Here is a 21191-nt window from a genome sequence, read left to right as displayed (position 1 = left end):
CGGTGGTGGCGCCTGCCCTGTGGAACGCCCTCCCAGCAGATGTCAAGGCAATAAACAACTATTTTACTTTTAAAATAGGGAAGCTTTTAATGTCTGACGCTGTATTGTTTTTAATATTCGGTTGGAAGCCGCCCAGAGTGGCTGGGGAAACCCGGTCAGATGGGCGGAGTATAAATAATAAATTATTATAATTATCATGCAGTAGGACTTAGGGCTTCCCTTCTCCCCCCCCCCCACCTGCTGACACTTCCCCCTGGCATGCTCACAAAATGTGCTGTGGAGGACTGGGGGGCCCTTAGTTACACAAAGAAGAAAAATGATCCAAGTGCTGGGGCAAACTGCATCTGGAATTAGTGTTAGAAATTAACAAAACAGCAGCAAATAATTTCTTGTGGAGTACATTATCTTCATATTTTTACTACCAGAGAGGAGGAGGAGGAGGAGAAGTGCTGGTGAGATTGTCAGACTCAGGTGGCAAAACAACTTGGCTGGCCCTAGGTGCTAGGCAATTTGATTTGGGGAGGGTGGGGTGTTTATTTCTGTTCCACCTCAGGCTGCAAAATGTCTTAGGACAGCCTGGGGCAAAGTGAACGTAGAAAGGGGGGGCTGCCTTTCCCAACCTGATGTTCTCCAGATGCTGCTGGACTTCACCTCCTATCAACCATTGGCCAAGCTGGCTGGGGTAGGTGGAAGTTGGGAGTTGGGAGCCCAAAACATCTGAAGAGCATCGCACCTGGGAGGACTGCAATAATGGAATAAAATAGAGTAACTGATCCCATCCTAAATACCTAGAGCAGGGGTAGGCAACCTAAGGCCCATGGGCCAGATGCGGCCCAATCGCCTTCTCAATCCAGCCCACAGATGGTCTGGGAATCAGCATATTTTCACATGAGTAGAATGTGTCCTTTTATTAAAAATGCATCTCTGGGTTATTTGTGGGGCATAGGAATTCATTCATTTTTTTTCTTCAAAATATAGTCCGGCCCACCACATGGTCTGAGGGACGGTGGACCAGCCCACGGCTGAAAAAGGTTGCTGACCCCTGACCTAGAGGGTGGTTGCGGACCTGTTTTTAGTCTCACACAGAATCATAGAGTTGGAAGCAATTCTGAGGGTCATCTTGTCCAACCCCCTACAATGCTGGGATATCGACTAAAGCATCCATGACAGATGGCCACCCATCTGAACCCTCAAAACTGATCCCCAAACAGGTTTGGTGCTACCATGTTATAGCTCACATTTCCCCACTCCACTGGCACACTTGTATGGGGAATTATTACACTGCAAGACTACTAACTGAAATATGGGAAATATTTCCAGAAACTAAGGATGGGCTGCAAACTATTTAGAAAGTTAGGCTTAAAAAAAAAACTGCAACCCAACCGCAAAATAATCTGATATGATTCTTTTGTAATACCCATTATTTATTTCGTTCTTAGCAATGGGCGGGGGTGGAATCCATTAGGGAAACGCCCTTCATTTTTATTTACTGACAGCCTTACCCGCTCTTTTGTTGATAAATCAGAAAGCTGTATTAGCAAGAAAATTCTGATAATATACAGCTGCACAGCCCAGATTAAGAAGAGCAAAGGCCTAAACAATTATTTGCTAGGGAGGTTTAAGTTAGGTTGCTAACTATAATTATATCAAGAAGTTCTAAAACAGTTGTGCAATTTTTAATTGCCATTAAAAGTATAGAATATGAAGATAAAACTCATTTTGCCTTCATTCCATCATCATCATGTTGCAGGTTAATGATATATTAACCACTAGTATATATTATAGGGTCAGAAAGAACATCCCCTCCCACTTCAGGAAGGTCGTACTGTCTGGTTAACCTTTGGCTCAGGTTGCTGTCAACAGGACTGTCAATCAGTCAGCTCTAATAAACCAATTGTTATCCACCGCTATGAATTCTCTCAATTATCAGCCGCTGTGTATAGATTGCTTCACAGGCTTCTGGCCTCTGTTGGCAGAATGAATTGCTAGGTCTTGTTAAGAAACTGCAGAAATCAGTGAATTTTCAGACATTAAACAAATTCTTAGGAATTCACCGATCCTCATCTTCAATCTCCAATTCAGTACAGTTGTTACAGATCCCAATAAGTGATGAAAAATTGTAGCTCGGTGGTGGAACATCGGTCCCAGATTCAATTCCAAGCATCTCCAGGCACGGCTGGCAGGGAAACCCTGGAGAGTCTCTGCCAGAATCTATAGGCAATAATGACCTAGATGGACCTATAGGCTGACTTCCTTAGTTCCTATGATGACAATACAACAGAACTGCACAGCCAATGAGGAGGCACTTTTTACTATATATTCATGAGAAAAGCCCTGCTAGATTAGACCAAAGGTTCATTTAGTCCAGTAGCCACCATCTAGATACCTCTGAGAAGTCCACAAGCAAGGCATGTAGGCAATAAGGATCTCCTTTTTGGGAGTTATATAACTCCCTGATATCATCACTCTTTTATCATTATAGTCCACTTGCACAAGAACAGATTTATCAAGAAGGTGCTCTCAAATCAGCTGAAAATGAAGGAGGAAAGAGGAAGGGAGGAAGAGGAATCACTTTGACGTGGTTTTGATATCTCAAAATAAGCACATGGAAGGTAGAAGCCAGACAACAGAAACGCTGGAGCATTGCTGTAACCTACTCCTAGAAACCCTGAGAGGCAGATGCACACCTGAGTTTGCAAAAGCATCAAAAACGCTGTGTGCAAATAGCTGTTGTGTGAATCAACCTTAAATGGTTAATGGATACAACATGAGATCATAACCAGAGGTGCCTCATTAAGGGTGGTTGTTTGATAAGAGGTTCATAAAATCTTAGAACTGTAAAGTTTGAAGGGACCCTGACGGTCATCTGGTCCAAACCCCCCTGCAATGCAGGAATCTCAACTAAAGCATCCCTGACCACTGCTTTAAAATTTCCATTGAATGAGAGTCCACAACATCCCAAGGGAGTCTGTTCCACTGTCAAACAGCTCTTGCTGTCAGAAAGTTCTTCCTGATGTTTAGTCAGAATCTCCTTTCTTGTAACTTGGATCCATTGGTTCGAGTCCTACCCTCTGGGGGGAAAGCATGGTTTATGGGATCCAACAAAGTCCTATTTCAGCAGATGAGATTTTCACTTATTCTTCCTTGTGCCTCTAGCCTCTAGGGCTGTTTATAGCAGTTAGGGGAAATGTGGTGGAGGTGATAATGCTTTAAAACCTAAACTCCCGGGTTGTATTCAACTAAGTCATACTCAGAATAGACCCACTGAAATCAGCAGCTGTATAGCTTAGTCTAATACAACCCATAGTTTGTACTATTCTTCCTAAAATGGAGTAGCCAACATGATGCCCTTCAGATGTTGTTGGACTACAGCTCCCATCATCCCTGATCACTGGCCATCCTGGTTGGGGCTGATGGGAGTTGTAGTCCAACAGCATCTGGAGGGTATCATATTTGCTACCTGTGTCCTAAGGCAATGGCTGCTTGTGGTATTTATTGAATCCAGACAGTAAATAATATGGGTGCCACTGTGCCCAGGCTTCAAGGGCGCACAAGTAGCAACTTAGTCCCCGTTCCTTACACAGACTTCTTTGTCAATTGCTCCATCAAATAATAAAAGGCCCAAGTTTGTTTTCCTTCAGCTTGCTGACTAAAACTGATTTACTGTATTGTAAAAGCCACGGTGCAGCTCTTGAATAATTCCGCCGCATGGATGTTGCCTGTCTGAATGGCTTTCCTCTTTGGACTTCTTTATAACAGCCCTGAACACTGTTAAGTATTGCCCATACATCACCCCTGAAGGGCATGGCCATAATTTTCAGCTTCGCATATCCCTGTGTAAATCAAAAGTAACTCCACAGAACTTAATGGAATTATATCAATGTAAAACAGGTACATGGCATTGTCTAGCTAGCCCAAGGGCTTCAGCCATTGGTGCAGTCCCACAGTGTGGGATACAGTCTCATTTTTTTAATCAGCGTTGTTGCTTCTCCATAGCTCCATGTCTCTGGGCCTTTCAGTGTGGTCTCACATTGCCAGTCTGAAGAACAAAATGTGGGTGGTTTTGTTTTGTTTAGTTTCGAGGGCTCACAAATGAAACATACCATATCCAGGTTTCAGTGTTTGTAGTGAACCATACTTGGGTAGCCTTAACTCATTTTAAAACTTAAATCCCTCCAGATATGCACCTCTGTCGTCATTTGGTGGAACATTCAAGTTTCTTCAATACTGATTTTTTTTTCCAAAGCTAAATTGCACTACTGGTTAAGCTGAAGAAACAACATAGTGAAGCCAGTGTGGTGTAGTGGTTAAGAGCGGTAGACTCCTAATCTGGGGAACCGGGTTCGCGTCTCCACTCCTCCACATGCAGCTGCTGGGTGACCTTGGGCCAGTCACACTTCTTTGAAGTCTATCAGCCTCACTCACCTCACAGAGTGTTTGTTGTGGGGGAGGAAGGGAAAGGAGAATGTTAGCCGCTTTGAGACTCCTTAAAGGGAGTGAAAGGCGGGATATCAAATCCAAACTCTTCTCTTCTTCTTCTTCTTTTTTTAAAAAAAAATCCACACAAAAACTTTTAACTCTAAGCTCGGCAAATTTTACTGGAACCCTCCTGGTGCTGTTGGACTCCAAATCCCATCAGTCCCAGTCAGCATGTCCAATGGTCAGGGATGGTGGAAGTCGTTGCCCAACAACATCTAGGCCCTACAAGCTCTCCATCCCCTGTGTTAGAGGAAGGGGTATGGACAGGGTAGAAAGCAGCAGGAGATAAATCTGGAATGTTCTCCAAGATGGCATCTCTTCTCTAGCCTTAACAAGAAGTCTTTGTTCCTCGCAGACAACAGCCACTTGCATACTTCACAACATTAAGACTAGCATAAGGGTCTGTAGACCACTAAACTGTGGAAGGGGCATGTGGAGGCGGACAAGAGGTCTCTGTGTCTTGCGCGATGAAAGCTTTTAGGATAATCTCACCATTTATCAAATGAGTATGTTTCCTTCTATGCAGTGAGGTGTTCACAGCTGCAGGTGTTTGGGGTATCTCGAGGAGGGGGGAAAGAAAGAGGAAAGTTCATTGTTTCTCTAACGATTTGCAAGAATATCTGAAATTGAAATAGAAGTTTTGTCCTTTACGTGGTAAGGGGAAGAGAGGAAAAGAGGAAGCATTGTTAGGTGTTGGTAATGTAAAAACATAAGTATGCTGTTATTTATGTAATTAGTTATTGCTTTCATTATGGGTGCAGTCTTAATGGTTATAGTATTTATGTATAATTACCTTAATATTCACTGAAATTTCCAAGTAGCTCCCTAATTAACTGTCTCAAATATATAATTACATTGCATCTTTACGCAAGACTTGCCTAATTAATGTCGTTACACCACTTCTTTTGTGAATGTGCATTATTAAATGCTCTTTGCATCATTCTTTTGACATCTTGTAATTCATGCTTTACAAAAATTAAGACCCCCTGAATTAGAAACCTTCCTGAGCAACCATCTCCAGCCGCAAGCACTGGATGACATCTTTCTTTGAACAAAGCAACAAACTTGGTAGGCCTCATTATCACTCTCAGTCACAAAATGCTCTTTCGGGGGAGATGAAAGGCATCCTAGGTACAAGCATTGTCTTTCAGAGAGGGGATGGAAAACATGGGTATGATGAAGCAGGAAAGAACACACAGCTAGTAATTGAGACCAAGCTTTCTCAGAAGGCACCTTGTCTGCCAAACAAGTTCAGTTGTTAGATGATCTTATCACAACATGGCTCCACTGAGTCAGCTGACCAATCAGTTAGCCAGTAAGGTTGTATAGTGTAATAATAGCAAACACCACTAGAGGCAATCTGCTTGTGTTGCACTTCCTAGGAGGAGCCAACAATTAGGTAAAAGTGGCACCCACTTCCTCTGGCCTGAGGAGAGAGAAGCTGGCTATGGACAGGGAAACTCCTGTAAAACTTCTACTTAAGTAAGAGCTTAAATCTGGTTTAGAAAATGGCTTTTTGGATGCTGTAAACCAGGCATGTCCAAAGTCCATTTCGGGGGCCTAATCCAGCCCACTGTTTGATTTAATCTGGCCCCCGTGGCAATATATGTCCTGGGGTAAAATCTAAAAAAAGCTCAACAACTTTGGACGGCCCTCACACATGTTCACTTCATCAAATCTGGCCCTCTTTGAAAAAAGTTTGGGCACCCTACTGTAAGCCAAGGAAGCACATCCTTTTTTCTGTCATGGATTACATTCCCCTCAGGGGTAATCTGTGGCTGTGGGTGGGGACATGCTAATAGTGGTGGTGAAGGAATAGGAGAATTCTGAACTTTGTACATATTGCACTTAGACCCTTCTTTTCTCCCTTCTTACCCTACAGGCAAATACTTGCTCATTTATTCATTTTTCTTTCAGTCATGCTATGTGCCTTCAGCATCAAGCGTTCTTATAGATGGATATTTTTAACAGGGATTAAGGTTGGAGGCTTGTGTAGCATCAACATACACTATCAATCTCATTCAATTATACCCATCCACGATCATAAATTCTTGCAATGTTTCATTTGAAAAGAAAAGGGAACACAGCAAAACATACCATTTTTTCTGCTTAATTAATTTGAGACTGGGAAGGAACAAAATGAAGAAGGAAAATATATCTTCCTATGCACATAAAAAGTAATGTTGTCGTCACCCTAGAACTCTAGAGGAGAAGAGCTTGGGCAAGGTAAGTGGAACGACAGGGCCATGGTGTCCTGAGGGGAGCCTGTTTGCTGAGGGTGGACTTTCTTGCCAAGATGCCAAGTGCCTTGCAGACCACAATGCATGGCTGGTGGGCTATATTCTGCTTAGTGGGGTTCAAATTCTTCAGGCTTATCTTTAAATATTAATGTGCAGCAAGGTTGCTGAACTTGTAGGACCACAATTCTCACCATTCCTGACCTGGGTGGTGTTGAGGGGAATCAGAGTACAATGACACCTGGAGTGTGACAGGTTCCCCAAAATCTGATGTACAAGATATCTGATGGGGGGGTTATAAAACAACAACAACCCACCACTTTGTCTACATTTCATTTAAAATCCAGATAAGCAGTGGAAACATCAGTTTTATTATGATGATACTATCAGCTACAACAACTGCTATTAATAAAGACAGGCTTCCTAGAATTTCATAGGTGTGTCGTGGAATATGTTCCATCTCCCAGCTTGTATTTTTATCATCATGTGTAAGCAATGCAGCAAAATGTAGACTTGGGGCCTCACCGTATTGCACGCACTGGAAATGTGAAGCTGTTTGTTGGTTCTGGTGGAGGATCAAGACAACGTTTTCTCCCACAACCCATTATTTTGTTAATGGAAATTTCCCCACTTCCCCAGCTCAGGCAATCATTTCCCTTCTGAGTGCTGGAAACTAAGTATAGATGGGTACATCTCAACTTGTACTCATAATATCACCAGAGATAAGCAGGTCACTCCTGCCGCAATTCCCATGCTGTTATGAATCTGTTTTGCCAGCTGGGTAGGTTTGAATGCAGGGGGTCTACCTGCACACGTTATACTCCAGATTAGGGAAATGTAGAAAACTAAACATGCCTTGTTGAAAACATCCCAGAACTCAGGAGAGGCCTGCACAGACTTCATTCACACAACTCCTGCCCCTGTGGTTTGCATGCAAGAAAATGTCCCTTTGAAATTAAGGGAGCTGTCATGACTTTGCAATGCGGCACCTGAGGTCTTGGATGTGGTCAAGGTTCAGGCTAGATTGTAAGGGAGAGAACCACCACGACTTTATTCTGGGCCCTTCCAGTGAGAGTACACAGCCCTGCCTTCGTCTTCTGACTCAGAGGATGTATCCTGCTGGACTGCTGTCTCCCCAGGTTTACAGAATCCACAGGCTGCAAAATAAGGTGGGGGCCCTTTAAGCAGTCAGCCAGCTCCTCCAGTGAGGCAGGACATAACACACAAGGTCTGGTGAACCTTCACAAAGCTTCAGTTGACTCTAGCTCCCTGCAGAGACAACATCTCTTCAAGCTGCCTTAGTAGGGACCCTTGGAGCTGACCAGGGTCCTGCATCTTCCCTGCTTGACCTGGACTTGAGACACTGGACACGGACTGCTCCTCGCAGTTGCCCACAGAACTGGACAGGGAGCTTGTTTGGCAATGCGCAAATTGCAATACAATGACCTGAATTCACACGGCAAGTGGAGGAGGGTAGAAGGGTCTTGATGCAGATGTTGGGGGAAACTTCCAATCAAGGACAGAGCCAGAGGTGATTGTAGGGTGGCACAACCAATGCGGTCGCTCTGGGCACCGTGCTGCAGGGGGCACCAAAGCAATGCTGTAGTGCGAGAAGCGGGAGGTGCTGAATTTTGGCATCACACAGGGCACAGCAGAAATTTGAGATCCCGTAGTCCACCACCACTATGGCATTAAGGTGGCATGCCATTTGGTCATAACATAACTGTCCTGGGGTCTGCTTTCCCCAGGATTCCACTCGATTTCTCTTAAAGGCAACATGTTAACAATCCATAAAAGCAAAGCTTACAACAAGACAGACACACACAAATGCACACCATAGTTTATCCCAATTGACTTGGAAATTGACTCCGACAGTGCAGCTATCCCTTCTACAGCAAGATCACCATTTCCTTCCTCCATCTATTGCATGGAGAAAGAATGTAGTGATTCTGATCCTGGATGGATATACCTGTGTGGATAAGTGCACTGTCCCCCTTTATTTAGAAAGGTACCATCGGCTACATCCAACATGGTGCAAGTGGACGTCGACTCAAACCACAGGACTTCCTTTCCCATTCTGCAGCTCCTCCCTCGTCACATACCCTCCAACATTCCTCCGATGAAAATAAGGACACCTATTCCATCATCATCATCATCATTCCCTGCCCATCTGACCGGGTTGCCCCAGCCACACTGGGTGGCTTCCAACATATATAAAAACATGATAAAACATTAAACATTTTTAAAAACTTCCCTATACAGGGCTGCCTTCAGATGTCTTCTAAAGGTTGTATAGTTACTCCTTAGCTCAGGGGGGTCACATAACTCCATACCATCCAACATTTCTTCAATGAAAATAGGGACGTCCTAAGGAAAAGTGGGACATTATGGGATCAAATCAGAAACTGGACCAGCTTCTTTAAATCCCGGAGTGTCCCCGGAAAATAGGGACACTTGGAGGGTCTGTCCTCACTGGGCCACCAAACTCTGCTCTGGAGGACACCCCCCAGAAGAAGAGGGGGGAGAGGAAGGGGAAAGCCAGTTGCAAGACTAGAAGCAGCATTCAATACATTGGACTCTGCTTATTCAAGGCAATCATGTCTCTTTATGATATTTAAGATAATATTTAAGATAATGTTATAAAATGCAGGTTTTTAAATGTGTGACCTGCAGAACAAATGTTCTTTGCCCACTGTGGGGTTTTCCATCACAGTTTTTGAAAAAGAAAAGGTTATATTATATTACACTCAACAGTTACCAAAATAGTCAACCACTGGACATCTGGAAGACAAAACACCTACAGGAAAATGCAGCAAATGGGGAAGATTCATGATAACAGGAAACATAAAACATGCCAAAACAAAGGAGGTAATAGACTCGGCTTTGGTGAGCAAGTTCACCCATCAACATGAGTTCCTGAGGAATCTTCAGAGACGAGTGAGGTGATGTCTGCTGTCCGCCGCAAGCAGCAGCACACAACAGGGAGAGGGGTGACCTTTATAACCTCTCTTTGTTACTGAAATATAGCAATGAATCTATATGTTTAACAGGGCTTTGGTTTTCTCTTAGTGACCAAGTCAGTGCCGGATTACCAAGTAGGCAGAACAGGCACTGGCTTATAGGCCCCACATCTTTTAGGGGCCCTGCGACAATGGATCAAAACATTATTGATTTGGAAATGTATTAGGAAATAATTTGTGAGGGTAGGGGCAACAAGATTTCGACTGCCTAGGGGCCTCCACAGGGTTTAATCCAGGGTTGGACCAACTGCAGCAGGATGACCCTATGTTATCCTCTTTCTTTTCAGTGATGCATTTCCTTTTGGGGGGTGTGATGCAAGCGATCGTGCTCTAGTGCAGACTTTAAAAAAATTAACCCTGACCAGGGTTAGGATTCTTTATATATTCCTCATGACTGCAAGAGGCACCAGGTCTCTTCACACATAAAAAGTACACTTCACACTTGCATGTGCAATAGGTAGAGAACAAGGAAATACAAAAACCAATTTCAACAACAGAATCAAAATTGAGTTTGAGCATATAGATCTGTAATTTAATAAACAAAGTGCATAAATGAAAATATACAAATCTCTCCACAGAACTCAAATAAATGAGATCTTTACATTATCTGAAATACCAATATGTTTTAAAAATTAGTACTTCAGGCTTTTTAAACATCTTGTGTTTTTGAGTTTTGTGGAGATATTAAAGTTGCATGTTTTCATTTCTGCACTTTGTATATTAATTTACAGCTCTATACCCTCAAACCCAGTTTTGTATTTTGGCTCTTTACATGTCACTACAACAAACAAGGGAGGCGGGTGGCGCTGTGGGTTAAACCACTGTGCCGCTTGGGCTTGCCAATCAAAAGGTCAGCAGTTTGAATCCCCGCAACGGGGTGAGTCGCGTTGTTCGGTCCCAGCTCCTGTCAGCCTAGCAGTTTGAAAGCACATAGTGTTAGTAGATAAATAGGTACCACTCCTGCGGGAAGGTAAACAGCGTTTCTGTGCGCTGCTCTGGTTTCACCAGAAGCGGCTTAGTCATGCTGGCCACATGACCCGGAAACTGTCTGCGAAAGCGGACCAACGCCGGCTCCCTTGGCCTGTAAAGCAATCCAGAGTCGTTCACGACTGGACTTGTCAGGGGTCCCTTTACCTTTACAGCAAACAATTTTTTGCATTTACACTCAAGAGACAACCAGGATTGACCTAGTATCTGAGTGTGCAGCTTGCAGTAAAACTCAGCTTGATCCCACTATAAGGTAGAAACTCCTTTCACAACACGTTGCTTTCTTCATGTCCACCCAGCGGCACAGTAATTGGTCTGTTCTACTGAGCCAGTAAAATCAAGGGCTGCACCTATGTGTACTAAAAATGTGGCCTTCAACTTCACCACATTCAAATAATTTTGGTTCACTGAGCTTTTGAATACAGAAGGGTAGACTCACACAGTTTATTACCTGTACAATAATCAATTATCACTTGACCAGCTGAACCTATAGGGACTGTTAGCTGTGCCTAAAAAAATAGTTAGCTGCCTTACATCAGGTCAAACTATTGGTTCATCTAACACAGCATATTCCAGGCCAGAACTGGCCAGGAACTTCAGGCTTGCAGGAGGTGCTTTGCTTTGCTTTTTTTTTTTTAATAAACACTAATAATTTTCAAGAAATAGATGTAAGCATACACATAACACTATCAAAACAATTGATTTTAACCTTCCCTCAGGACAGAAGACTAATGCAGGCACACACACACCCCAATTATGCCGGGGTTATGTTCCGAGACACCACGCGTGTCAGTGAAATCACACATAGAAGAATACCATCAAAAAGGCCTGCAAATAAACCCTTCCACCCCAGCCCCATTCCACCCCTTTTCATAACGTTTTTGTGATGTTTTTAGGGTCACTTCCCGATTCAGAGTGACGTGCCTGTGCGCGGTCGTGCACACATTGAATGCACGTTTAAATAGGGGGTTGCCTGTACTACAAATTTTCCCAGTAATCTATATGTGTAGTTGGCGGGTGCCAGTCTTCTGGGTTTTCACTTGAATTCTTTATAGCAGGGTGCCAGAGTACTACAAAATCAACATTATCAGTTGCCTCGTTCAGGGCACTCACTCTCTTAGTTAGTTTCTCAGATAAAGCAATTGTCCATATGTTCTGTTTCCATTGTGTGATGTGTAGATGATCAAGTCCTTTCCAGTTCTTTGCTATGAGCAATTGTGCCTCTCCCTGTGGTTTTGTTTTGTTTTGTTGTTGTTTTAAAAAGAGCCTTTAGATCCACTAAGTGGAGCCAGGTGGGAAATTCTTAACCGTTATAAAAGACAGAATTCTGAGCCCATGAGCTTGTTTTGAAGACCAGAACTGAATGAGACTTTTAGCCCTTCCTATCTGCTCCCGAGCCACCCCTTCACCTTCCTTCATTTTAGCGGTATATTTTAGAGTGGGGAGAGGCATTTTTGTTATTGCCATTGTGAACAGAATTGGGAGTTTGAAATACTAGCTGGTCAGCTTCATATCACCCAGAGATGTACCCATTTCCCTTCTGCCCGCCCTTTGTCTATGCTGACTAGCCTCGCCTTTCAAGGTCTCAGGCAGAAGTCTTCCACCTCATCTGCTCCATTGTCCTTTTACCAGAGGTGTCGGGAATTGAACCCATGATCTTCTTCCTGCAAAGCAGATGTGCTACCACTGCAGCCATGGCCTCTCCCCTTTCTTATCATCTCAGGCAAATATCGCAAAATGGGAGGTGAGTTCAGTAGCGACATGGGCTGCTGCCACCGAGCTAGTATTTAAGAGTAGCACAATGTCCCTCAAGAGAAAGGGACACCATCCAATGCAACTATATTTAACGGTGACAATCAATCAATAAAAGGAGACCTCACCTCCCATTGCCTAGCACCAGCCACAACAACCCTGCCAACAATATACATACATTTCAGAAACGGGAACCAAAAGTTGAAACCTGAATGTTCCATTTGGCACTGCAGGACAAAGTGCTGTTTCGATTAACAAAATGGCGATTTCAGCCATTGCTCTGACTGTTGATGTTTTTGAAATAAAGTTCCGATCGTTCTCAAAAAGGGGAAATTAAGCACATAGTTCTAAGGGGAGTTTTGTAACAGTAGCTACACTCTTTTTTATATATATAAAAAAGGCTTATTATACCCGAGGATAGATAACTTCACAGAGCAGCCTGTCTGTGTGTGTTTTATTAAGATCTTAAGACCACCCGCAAGCATCGCACATGGACTGGAACCTGAAGAGAATATTTGAGGAGGGGTCTGCTTAGAAGAAGGGAGAGAAAAGCAATTTTTGCCTAGGCAGATGCAAATTTTCATGTTCACCGGAACCGTAGGAACAATTATTTGCTTTGTTTGATCATTGCTCCATTTGCGAACACGTCCAAATGATGTCTGCTGAGCAATAAGAATAAATAATAATAATATAAGAAAAATTTGAAACATATCCTTAAACTCCATTGGTAAATCTGCCTGCGCGTAAGGGTTGCAAGAGCCCCATTCTGCAGCACTTTCTTTTGGGCGCCGCTCAGGAAGAGGACAACAAGGGCTTTGTTCAACTTGATCATCTCATCAAAAAAGACAAAAAGAAAAAAGGGAGAGAGGGAGAAAGTTGGGAGGCAAGAGTAAATGGGTATGATCTGAATGCATATTTGAGTTACATCTAATACAACCAGCATCATAGATGAACAAGATCAAATAAATGGTAAAACCTGACAAAGGGAAGAATAGATGGTATGTGGAGCCATCTGTTTTGGAGGACACCCAAGTCTGTCTGAATCTGCCGGGCCAAACTACCAGCTATTCTAAGATCCTCCATTCCAAGAGTGGCCTCATACACATCCACACAATCAGCTTCTCTCGCCATCACTTTGGCTGCAACTTTTTTGTGCAATTAAGTAATTTATTCCTTTCTTCATCCTCCTGATTCTAATGAATCCAAGCCACAAACAAGCCCCAGTTGCTCCTATTCAAGGAGTCTGATTGCATCTGGCAGTAATTGCTGAAAATCCTGAAGAGGAAACAGGGTAGGAAAGCATATTGTTTGTGGGGGTAATAGGTGAAGACCTGCCTCTCTTGACCTATAATACATTAGTGTCAGTGAACATTTGGCAGCCTTCAGATGATTAGCAATGAAGATGAATCAAGCAAAAAGAAAAAAAAAAAAGAGGTAGAAATCTGCCTCATCTGAATCGCCAGAACTGCATACATTTGCATGTTGATTAGCTGTTCCTTTGTCTGTGCTCCTAATTATTATGACACGTTATGTCTTCATCATGCAAGATTCTGATCTGTCTTGTTCAAAATGCATGTAGAAAAAAGTGCTGTTTATTGATTCAACATGTAACTTTAATTTTTATGTTTGCTTTAATTAAATACATATTTGATTGCCTTTGACTGGTGTCTCGGAAGGTTTTTTTCCTTTACTATTCTTTATTTCATCCTGTTGACAAACAAACAGGTAACCTTTCATTTTTATGCTTCGATCACTTGCTAATGCAAATTCCCTCTCGTGCTTTTCTGCCTTAATGCAAAACACTTCTTAAGATTGTATATAAGAAAAGAACCTTCCAAAACATGAATGCTTCCTAACATTTACTGAGATTAAATAGCTAAAACATTAATATGGTAACTTCTTATTACTGAAACCAATTGTCTTTGTAGCATTTACCAAGGACTTACTTTTTAAAAAATGCCACCTCTGTTGTAGTGATTTAGCAGGATTTTAAGTAAACGCCTTGGACATCCATGATCAATGGACTATTAATTTCATGTGCTAAAAGATATAATTTGCTATGGATGTTTCCTACATCACTGGAACATTTAGCATCTTGGATTTTGTTTCAGCTTAGTAGTAAGCATGTAAACGTTACCTCTTGCCTTACCACGTTTGTCCAGCTGCAGCCCTTTGCCTATTTCCCTGACTATAATAAGCCCCATGTAACACAGTGGGACTTTCTTCTACATAAAAAGGCATATGATAGTTTAATATATAAAGGTAAAGGGACCCCTGACCGTTAGGTCCAGTCGCAGACCACTCGGGGCTTGCGACGCTCATCTGGCTTTACTGGCCGAGGGAGCTAGCATACAGCTTCCAGGTCATGTGGCCAGCATGACTAAGCCGCTTCTGGCGAACCAGAGCAGCGCACGGAAACACCGTTTACCTTCCTGCCGGAGCGGTACCTATTTATCTACTTGCACTTTGACGTGCTTTCGAACTGCTAGGTTGGCAGGAAGTTTAGTATATAGAGGTGCACTAATTAAGACTGCGCTAGGACGCGGGTGGCACTGTGGGTTAAACCACAGAGCCTAGGGCTTGCCGATCAGAATGTTGGCGGTTCGAATCCCCGCAACGGGGTGAGCTCCCGTTGCTCGGTCCCTGCTCCTGCCAACATAGCAGTTTGAAAGCAAGTCAAATTGCAAGTAGATAAATAGGTACCGCTCCGGCAGGAAGGTAAACGGTGTTTCCGTGCGCTGCTCTGGTTCTCCAGAAGCGGCTGAGTCATGCTGGCCACATGACCCGGAAGCTGTTCGCCGGCTCCCTCAGCCAATAAAACGAGAGGAGCGCCACAACCCCAGAGTCGGCCACAACTGGACCTAATGGTCAGGGGTCCCTTTACCTTTAATTAAGACTGCAATCCCATGCACAGATAACTAAGGGCAGAGTTTTGTTGAGCTTTGAGGGACTTTCTTTGAATTGTGTCACATTGCACAGCACTCTTGTTTCTGACGTCTGATCTGTTGATAGTGGGAAAATGTTTCATTTGGTTTTGCATTATTATTATTTTTTAAAAAAGATAAATGCATTGACTTGGGAATTGGAAGTGACACCAATAACTACAGAAATATTGCAAAGGGCTATATAGTTCGATATAAACTGATCAGTTTTAAATAGCCTTCTGAACAGTGTCTGGACAAATATCTTTCAGTGGTACTGTAGATGCCTCCTGCATTGCAAACCTTGCACCGAGGAGGAAGTTGTGTTAGATGACCTCCATGATTCCTTCTGACTCCAAGGCCCCATCTGTACTATGCATTTAAAGCAGTATCCGGCAAACTGAAACAGTCATGGATTCCTCCAAACAATTCTGGGAACTGTAGTTGCTAAGGGTGCTGAAAGTGGCTAGGAAACCCCCTTTGCCTCATGCAGCTACAATTTCCAGTGTGGTTTAACCATCTTTCCAGGGAACTCTAGAAAATGTAGCTCTGGTTAAGGGACTAGAGATCGAACAACTACTCAATCTACTCTCTGTGCTGTCCTGCAACATGATAAGGAGAATCTTACTACACACCTGACCAGAAATGCAATGAAGCAGACAAGTAATTGGAAAAGGCAGCTTAAAGATTCTCCATGACCTTTAAGAGTGACCCATGAAACACTCTCAAGTTTGCCATCCATGCTCCAAATCAGATCCTCAAGAACTTGAGGAGAGAAGCATTCCCTCAACTTTAAAATTCTGTGTCATTGTGTCATTTACCATAGGCACAGTCTGTGAATGTTCTGTAAACGATGTGAGATATTTCTATTCAAACTGGTTTATAGCATCCAGAAAGAAGGAAGGGCTAGGGCGGGCAAACGGATATACTGGTACCAACCCCAAGCCCTTGAGACAGGGCATTCTGTAAATCCGATCAATTAATCAATCAATGATTAGACCAAGGCCAGCCAAGATGATGACTTCCAGATGTGTTTTTCCCTGACGATTGCCATGCTAACTGGGACTTCCTTCCAACTCTGTTACTCTATATTCCTTGGGGTATATATGGACGACTCTTGGGGTCTCTTCCAACTCTACAATTCTGTGAAGGAAGTTGGAACCCAAAATAACCAGAAACAGCACATTGAATATCCCTGGACTAGGCTCATCAATTTATATCCCCAGTCTAGTTATAACATATAAAGCCTTGAACAACATGGGGGCAGCTTACCTGAAATCCTGCCTGCTCCAGTATAGACCTGTAAGGTCACTCATGTCAAGGAATTTTACTCACAGCAACACACCCCTACAGAATAACACAGGGCAGTAGCCCCCAAACAGGCATTTTCTGCCATTTTCCTTGCACCTCTTATTAGCTGCTTCGCACAATTTGTGATGATATATCCTTTTGCTTAGGTTTTCCCTGACCCGTAAGACCAGACGGTATTATTCCTGAAATCCGTTTTTCCCCTGTTTTCAATCTGTCTTTATAATGCTATTTTTACTGTTTTGATTATACTGTTTTGTTGTTTCTATGTTATTTTTCTATACTGTCCAGGATTGATTTTTTTTTAATGATTGGTTTGGAAATGCTTTTAAAAATAAATAAATTTAAAATACATATTAAAAACAGAGGTGGTCTAAAGGCATATGAGGTGGCCATCTTGTTGAAGCTAAGCAAGGTGATCGGTGCTTGGATGGGAAACCACCGTTTTGCGATCTTTGAATGAAAGATGGTATCCAAATTTAATAGGTAGGTAGGTAGGTAGATAGATAGATAGATAGATAGATAGGTAGGTTACAATAATACACACCACCTTGAGTTCCATGTTGGAAGCAAGATGGGGATATAAATGCAATACATAAGTAGTGTACAGTTGTACTTTGGAAGTTGAGCGGAATCTGTTCCAGAAGTCCGTTCAACTTCCAAAACGTTCGAAAACCAAATTGCGGCTTCTGATTGGCTGCAGGAAGCTCCTGCAGCCAATCAGAAGAAGCAGAAGCCCCATCAGACATTCGGGTTCCAAAAGAATGTTTACAAACTGGTTTGCGGCGTTTGGGAGCCAAAATGTCCAAGTTCCAGGGCTGTACAGTATTGTATAGTATTGACCCCTCAACAGCATGACTAGCCTCAGGGATCTTCTCAGCAACAGCCTCTTTGGTGACTTGCGAATATTTTCTTGTTGGCAGGGGATCTGGTAATGTGGGTTTGAGTAGAGCCAATACAAATATGGCTGGGCCTAGTGCCAGGGAGGAAGCCTAGGTATAGACCTATATCATGTGCAGTAGCTAGCGAGTCTCTAATTAGAAGAGAGAGAAAATTGCCCGTGGCTACTCACATAACTTCTATTATGCATCGGGGAGCTCCAAAGTCATAGAATCCAGTATACCTGAGAGGGAAGAGGGGGCGGAAAGCCGTATAAAATCCGTGTTTCCTAATCTTTTTAACATGGATATCATGTTGCCGTTTAAACGCTGGCTTCGCACACCATCCTTCACAAAGTAAACGACTCTCTTAACCGATACTCACGAGCCATTTGGCCTTTGAAAATGCAGACTTGTCTGGAGAGGGATCACTAATCCAACTAAGGCATTTTTTTTTGAACTGATCCTTCAAGCACTGACTTTATCTTCCTAAAGAAGCATTTAACTGCAAATCCTATATCCAAATACGGAGCCAAGCAGGCCTTGCTAAGCTTGTAGGTTGCGAAAGCAGGATGTGGAAGGCCGTGTGGGCCACCCTACAGGGAGGCATGCAAAAATCGTACACCACCTAATAGTGAGTCGCATCATGAGTGTTGCCTGTATCTATGTGAGACTTAAAAGCAACATTATCAGATTCCCAAGGCCTCAAAAATGTTCACCAGGCCATGCCTTACTCCTCAGTGGACCATAACTTCCTTGATGTGCACACAAGCAGTTTTTCTTGCCAGAAAGGTGACCGTATTAATCTCTCCCAGCAAAAGCAACGAAGACTCTGGTAGCACCTTCAATTCTAACTATTTTATGGTGTAAGCTTTCCTGGACCAATTAGGAGGGTCCATCTAATCAGATGCATAAAGTTGCAGCTCCTGGTTTGCAAATACATATATGTATGTTAGGAGGAATGCAAACAGAGCAGTTAAAGTGAATAACAACCGGCTCTTGTTGGCATGTACCAGGTCTCGTGGAAAATGTGCACATAATTAAACCACAAAGAGGGTCACTCCATCTGTCTTGGCTCTGGCTCCACCTACTGTTGGCCTCCTTGCTTTCCACCCTACCAGTCTGAATGAGCCATCATGGGCAAGAAGCCTTTAGGAGCCTTGACATTGTCCATCAACGGTTAGCACCTAGAGGGTAGCCCGTATAGGCACCCAGGTCACCTGATCACAATCACAATGAGATGTATTGCATTTCTATGATTTCTCAATATTCATATATACATAGAAATTAGTGTGTGCAAATGTTTATGCAAATTGGAGTTCTTTTTGTCTTTGTTTGTTTGTTTGTTTGTTTGACCTCACTGGGTTGCCCCTGACACTCTGGGCAGCTCCCAACAAAATACAACACCAAACATCAAAAGCTTCCTGATCCAGGGCTGCCTTCAGATATCTATGGAAGGTCTTTTAATTGTTTATCTCTCTTTTTTTAAAAAAATATAATTTTTATTCAATTTACAAATAAGACAAATTAATACAATTCAAACAATTTTAACACCATTCTATCATTTTTTGACTTCCCTCAACTTGGCTGGTACTCCTTCCCTTCTCAATTTTACACACATTTCTTGGTTCTTATCTATTTCTTGAGTTGAATCTAATTTCATTCCAAAGTTTTAATTTTCATTTTTACAAAGCTTCGCTGAACGTTACAAGCGTTACTTGTTTTTCACTTAAGTTATGCATATATTCTAAGAATTTTTCCCATTCTTCAGTGAATCTCTGATCTCGTCGATTCCTTATTCTTCCTGTCATTCTATCCAGTTCTACAAAGTCCATCATTTTCATTCTCCATTCTTCCAATGTTGGTAGTTCTTCTTGTTTCCATTTCTGGGCTAACAATATTCTCGCTGCTGTTACTGCGTACAAAAATAATTTCCTATCTTTCTTTAATTGTTTATTTCTTTGACATCTGACGCAAGGGCGTTCCACACAGCGGGCATGAATACCAAGAAGGCCCTCTGCCTGGTTCCCTGTAACTTCACTTGTCTCAGTCAGGGATACAGCAGAACCAGGAAACAGCTTTCACCTTTGTTCCTAGGCCATCAGAGATCATCAACCAGCATGAGCAAGGTGGTTTCAGCCTACCATAATGGGGCCTGAATCCCAATTGGAAGGGGTCCAAGCGGCATGTTTCTTCTTTTATCTTTAGTGATGTGCAAGTGGACTACCTATTTTTGGACTATCAGAATGGATAGGCCCCCTAGTAGTGAATGAAATACAAGACCTCAAGAACTTTCCCACAAATCGTGAATGGACTAATTGCTCTGTCTGTTTTATGATCTGTCTCACACAGACATTGTGTTGGTTGGCAAGCTAATTTATACACAGTAAAAGCAGGCACCAGTTTCGTGCACAGTAAATACATACATTATTTTCTTTTTCCCTGGACCTTCTGAAGGCACCTGCAGAATGCTTTCACCAACGCCTGCAAAGATAACTCAAGTTGTTTAGTGACATCCATATTTTTCTTTCATGATAAATAGTCAAATGTTCTTTTAAAATGTGGTGCTAATATAATAGTGGGTTTGCCACCAAGCACTGTATGCTGTACATAATTCCTGAATGATTTACCAGAACACATTGGGGGTATCAGAGGTCACAGAAAACAGGGTGGGAAATAATTACATTTTGCCAGAGCTATCCAATTCTCTTCCTTGCCTACATGATGCATTTATTTACTCTATAATAGACTGGCTTCTGAAGCAGCAGAGTATCACAAATTCCTTGAAAAAAATAATTAAGAATGCTTAACAGAATGTCACAATGGAGATCATTGCACTTATATTAGGGAACAGACTCTGTGATTCAGATACTTACAGCAACTTATGATGTGTAAGTCTCCTCCAGTGTACTCTAAAAACCAATCGATCTTTTTGAGCATCGCTGTTGAATGCTCAAAAACCTTGAGTGAGTTTTGGAGCATTTATAGGAACACTCAATTTGGTTGAGCCATGCTTTTGTTCACTTCCCTGCCGGTCTCCTCCACACCTTTCCTTTACAAGGAAGCTTTGCCACAAGGAAACCAGAGGGATCATAGAAAGCGGTGAGGAAGCTCTCTGCCACAAAGCCTCTCCTGGAAAAGATGCCATGGGCCATGAGGTTTGCATCACAGAATCATAGAATCAGTGCTTTTTTCTATTAAAAATGTTTAGGGGTACTCTCATTTTCCTACTCATATTGAAATACTGCCCCTCAATGAGGCCAAACTTAGATTCACAAAATGTTTAGAGGTATGTGCATCCCGGTGCCTCCCCCCCCCCCCAAAAAAAGCACTGCATAGAATCATAAAATTTTAGAATTGGAAGGGACCCAAGGGTCATCTAGTCCAACCCCCTGCAATGCAGGAATCTCAACTAAAGCATTCATGACAGATGGCCATCCAACCTCTGTTTATAAACCTCCAAGGAAGGAGAGTTCACCACCTCTCGTGGGAGTTTGTTCCACTGCTGAACAGCTCTTATTGTCAGAAAGTTTTTCCAAATGTTTAGTCGGAATCTCCTTTCCTGCAACTTGAAGCCATTGGTTGGAGTCCTACCTTCCAGAGAAGGAG

The sequence above is a fragment of the Podarcis tiliguerta genome, assembly GCF_965153285.1.
Source record: "Podarcis tiliguerta genome assembly, chromosome: 3".
Taxonomy (NCBI): Eukaryota; Metazoa; Chordata; class Lepidosauria; order Squamata; family Lacertidae; genus Podarcis; species Podarcis tiliguerta.
This window is presented reverse-complemented; position numbering follows the sequence as displayed.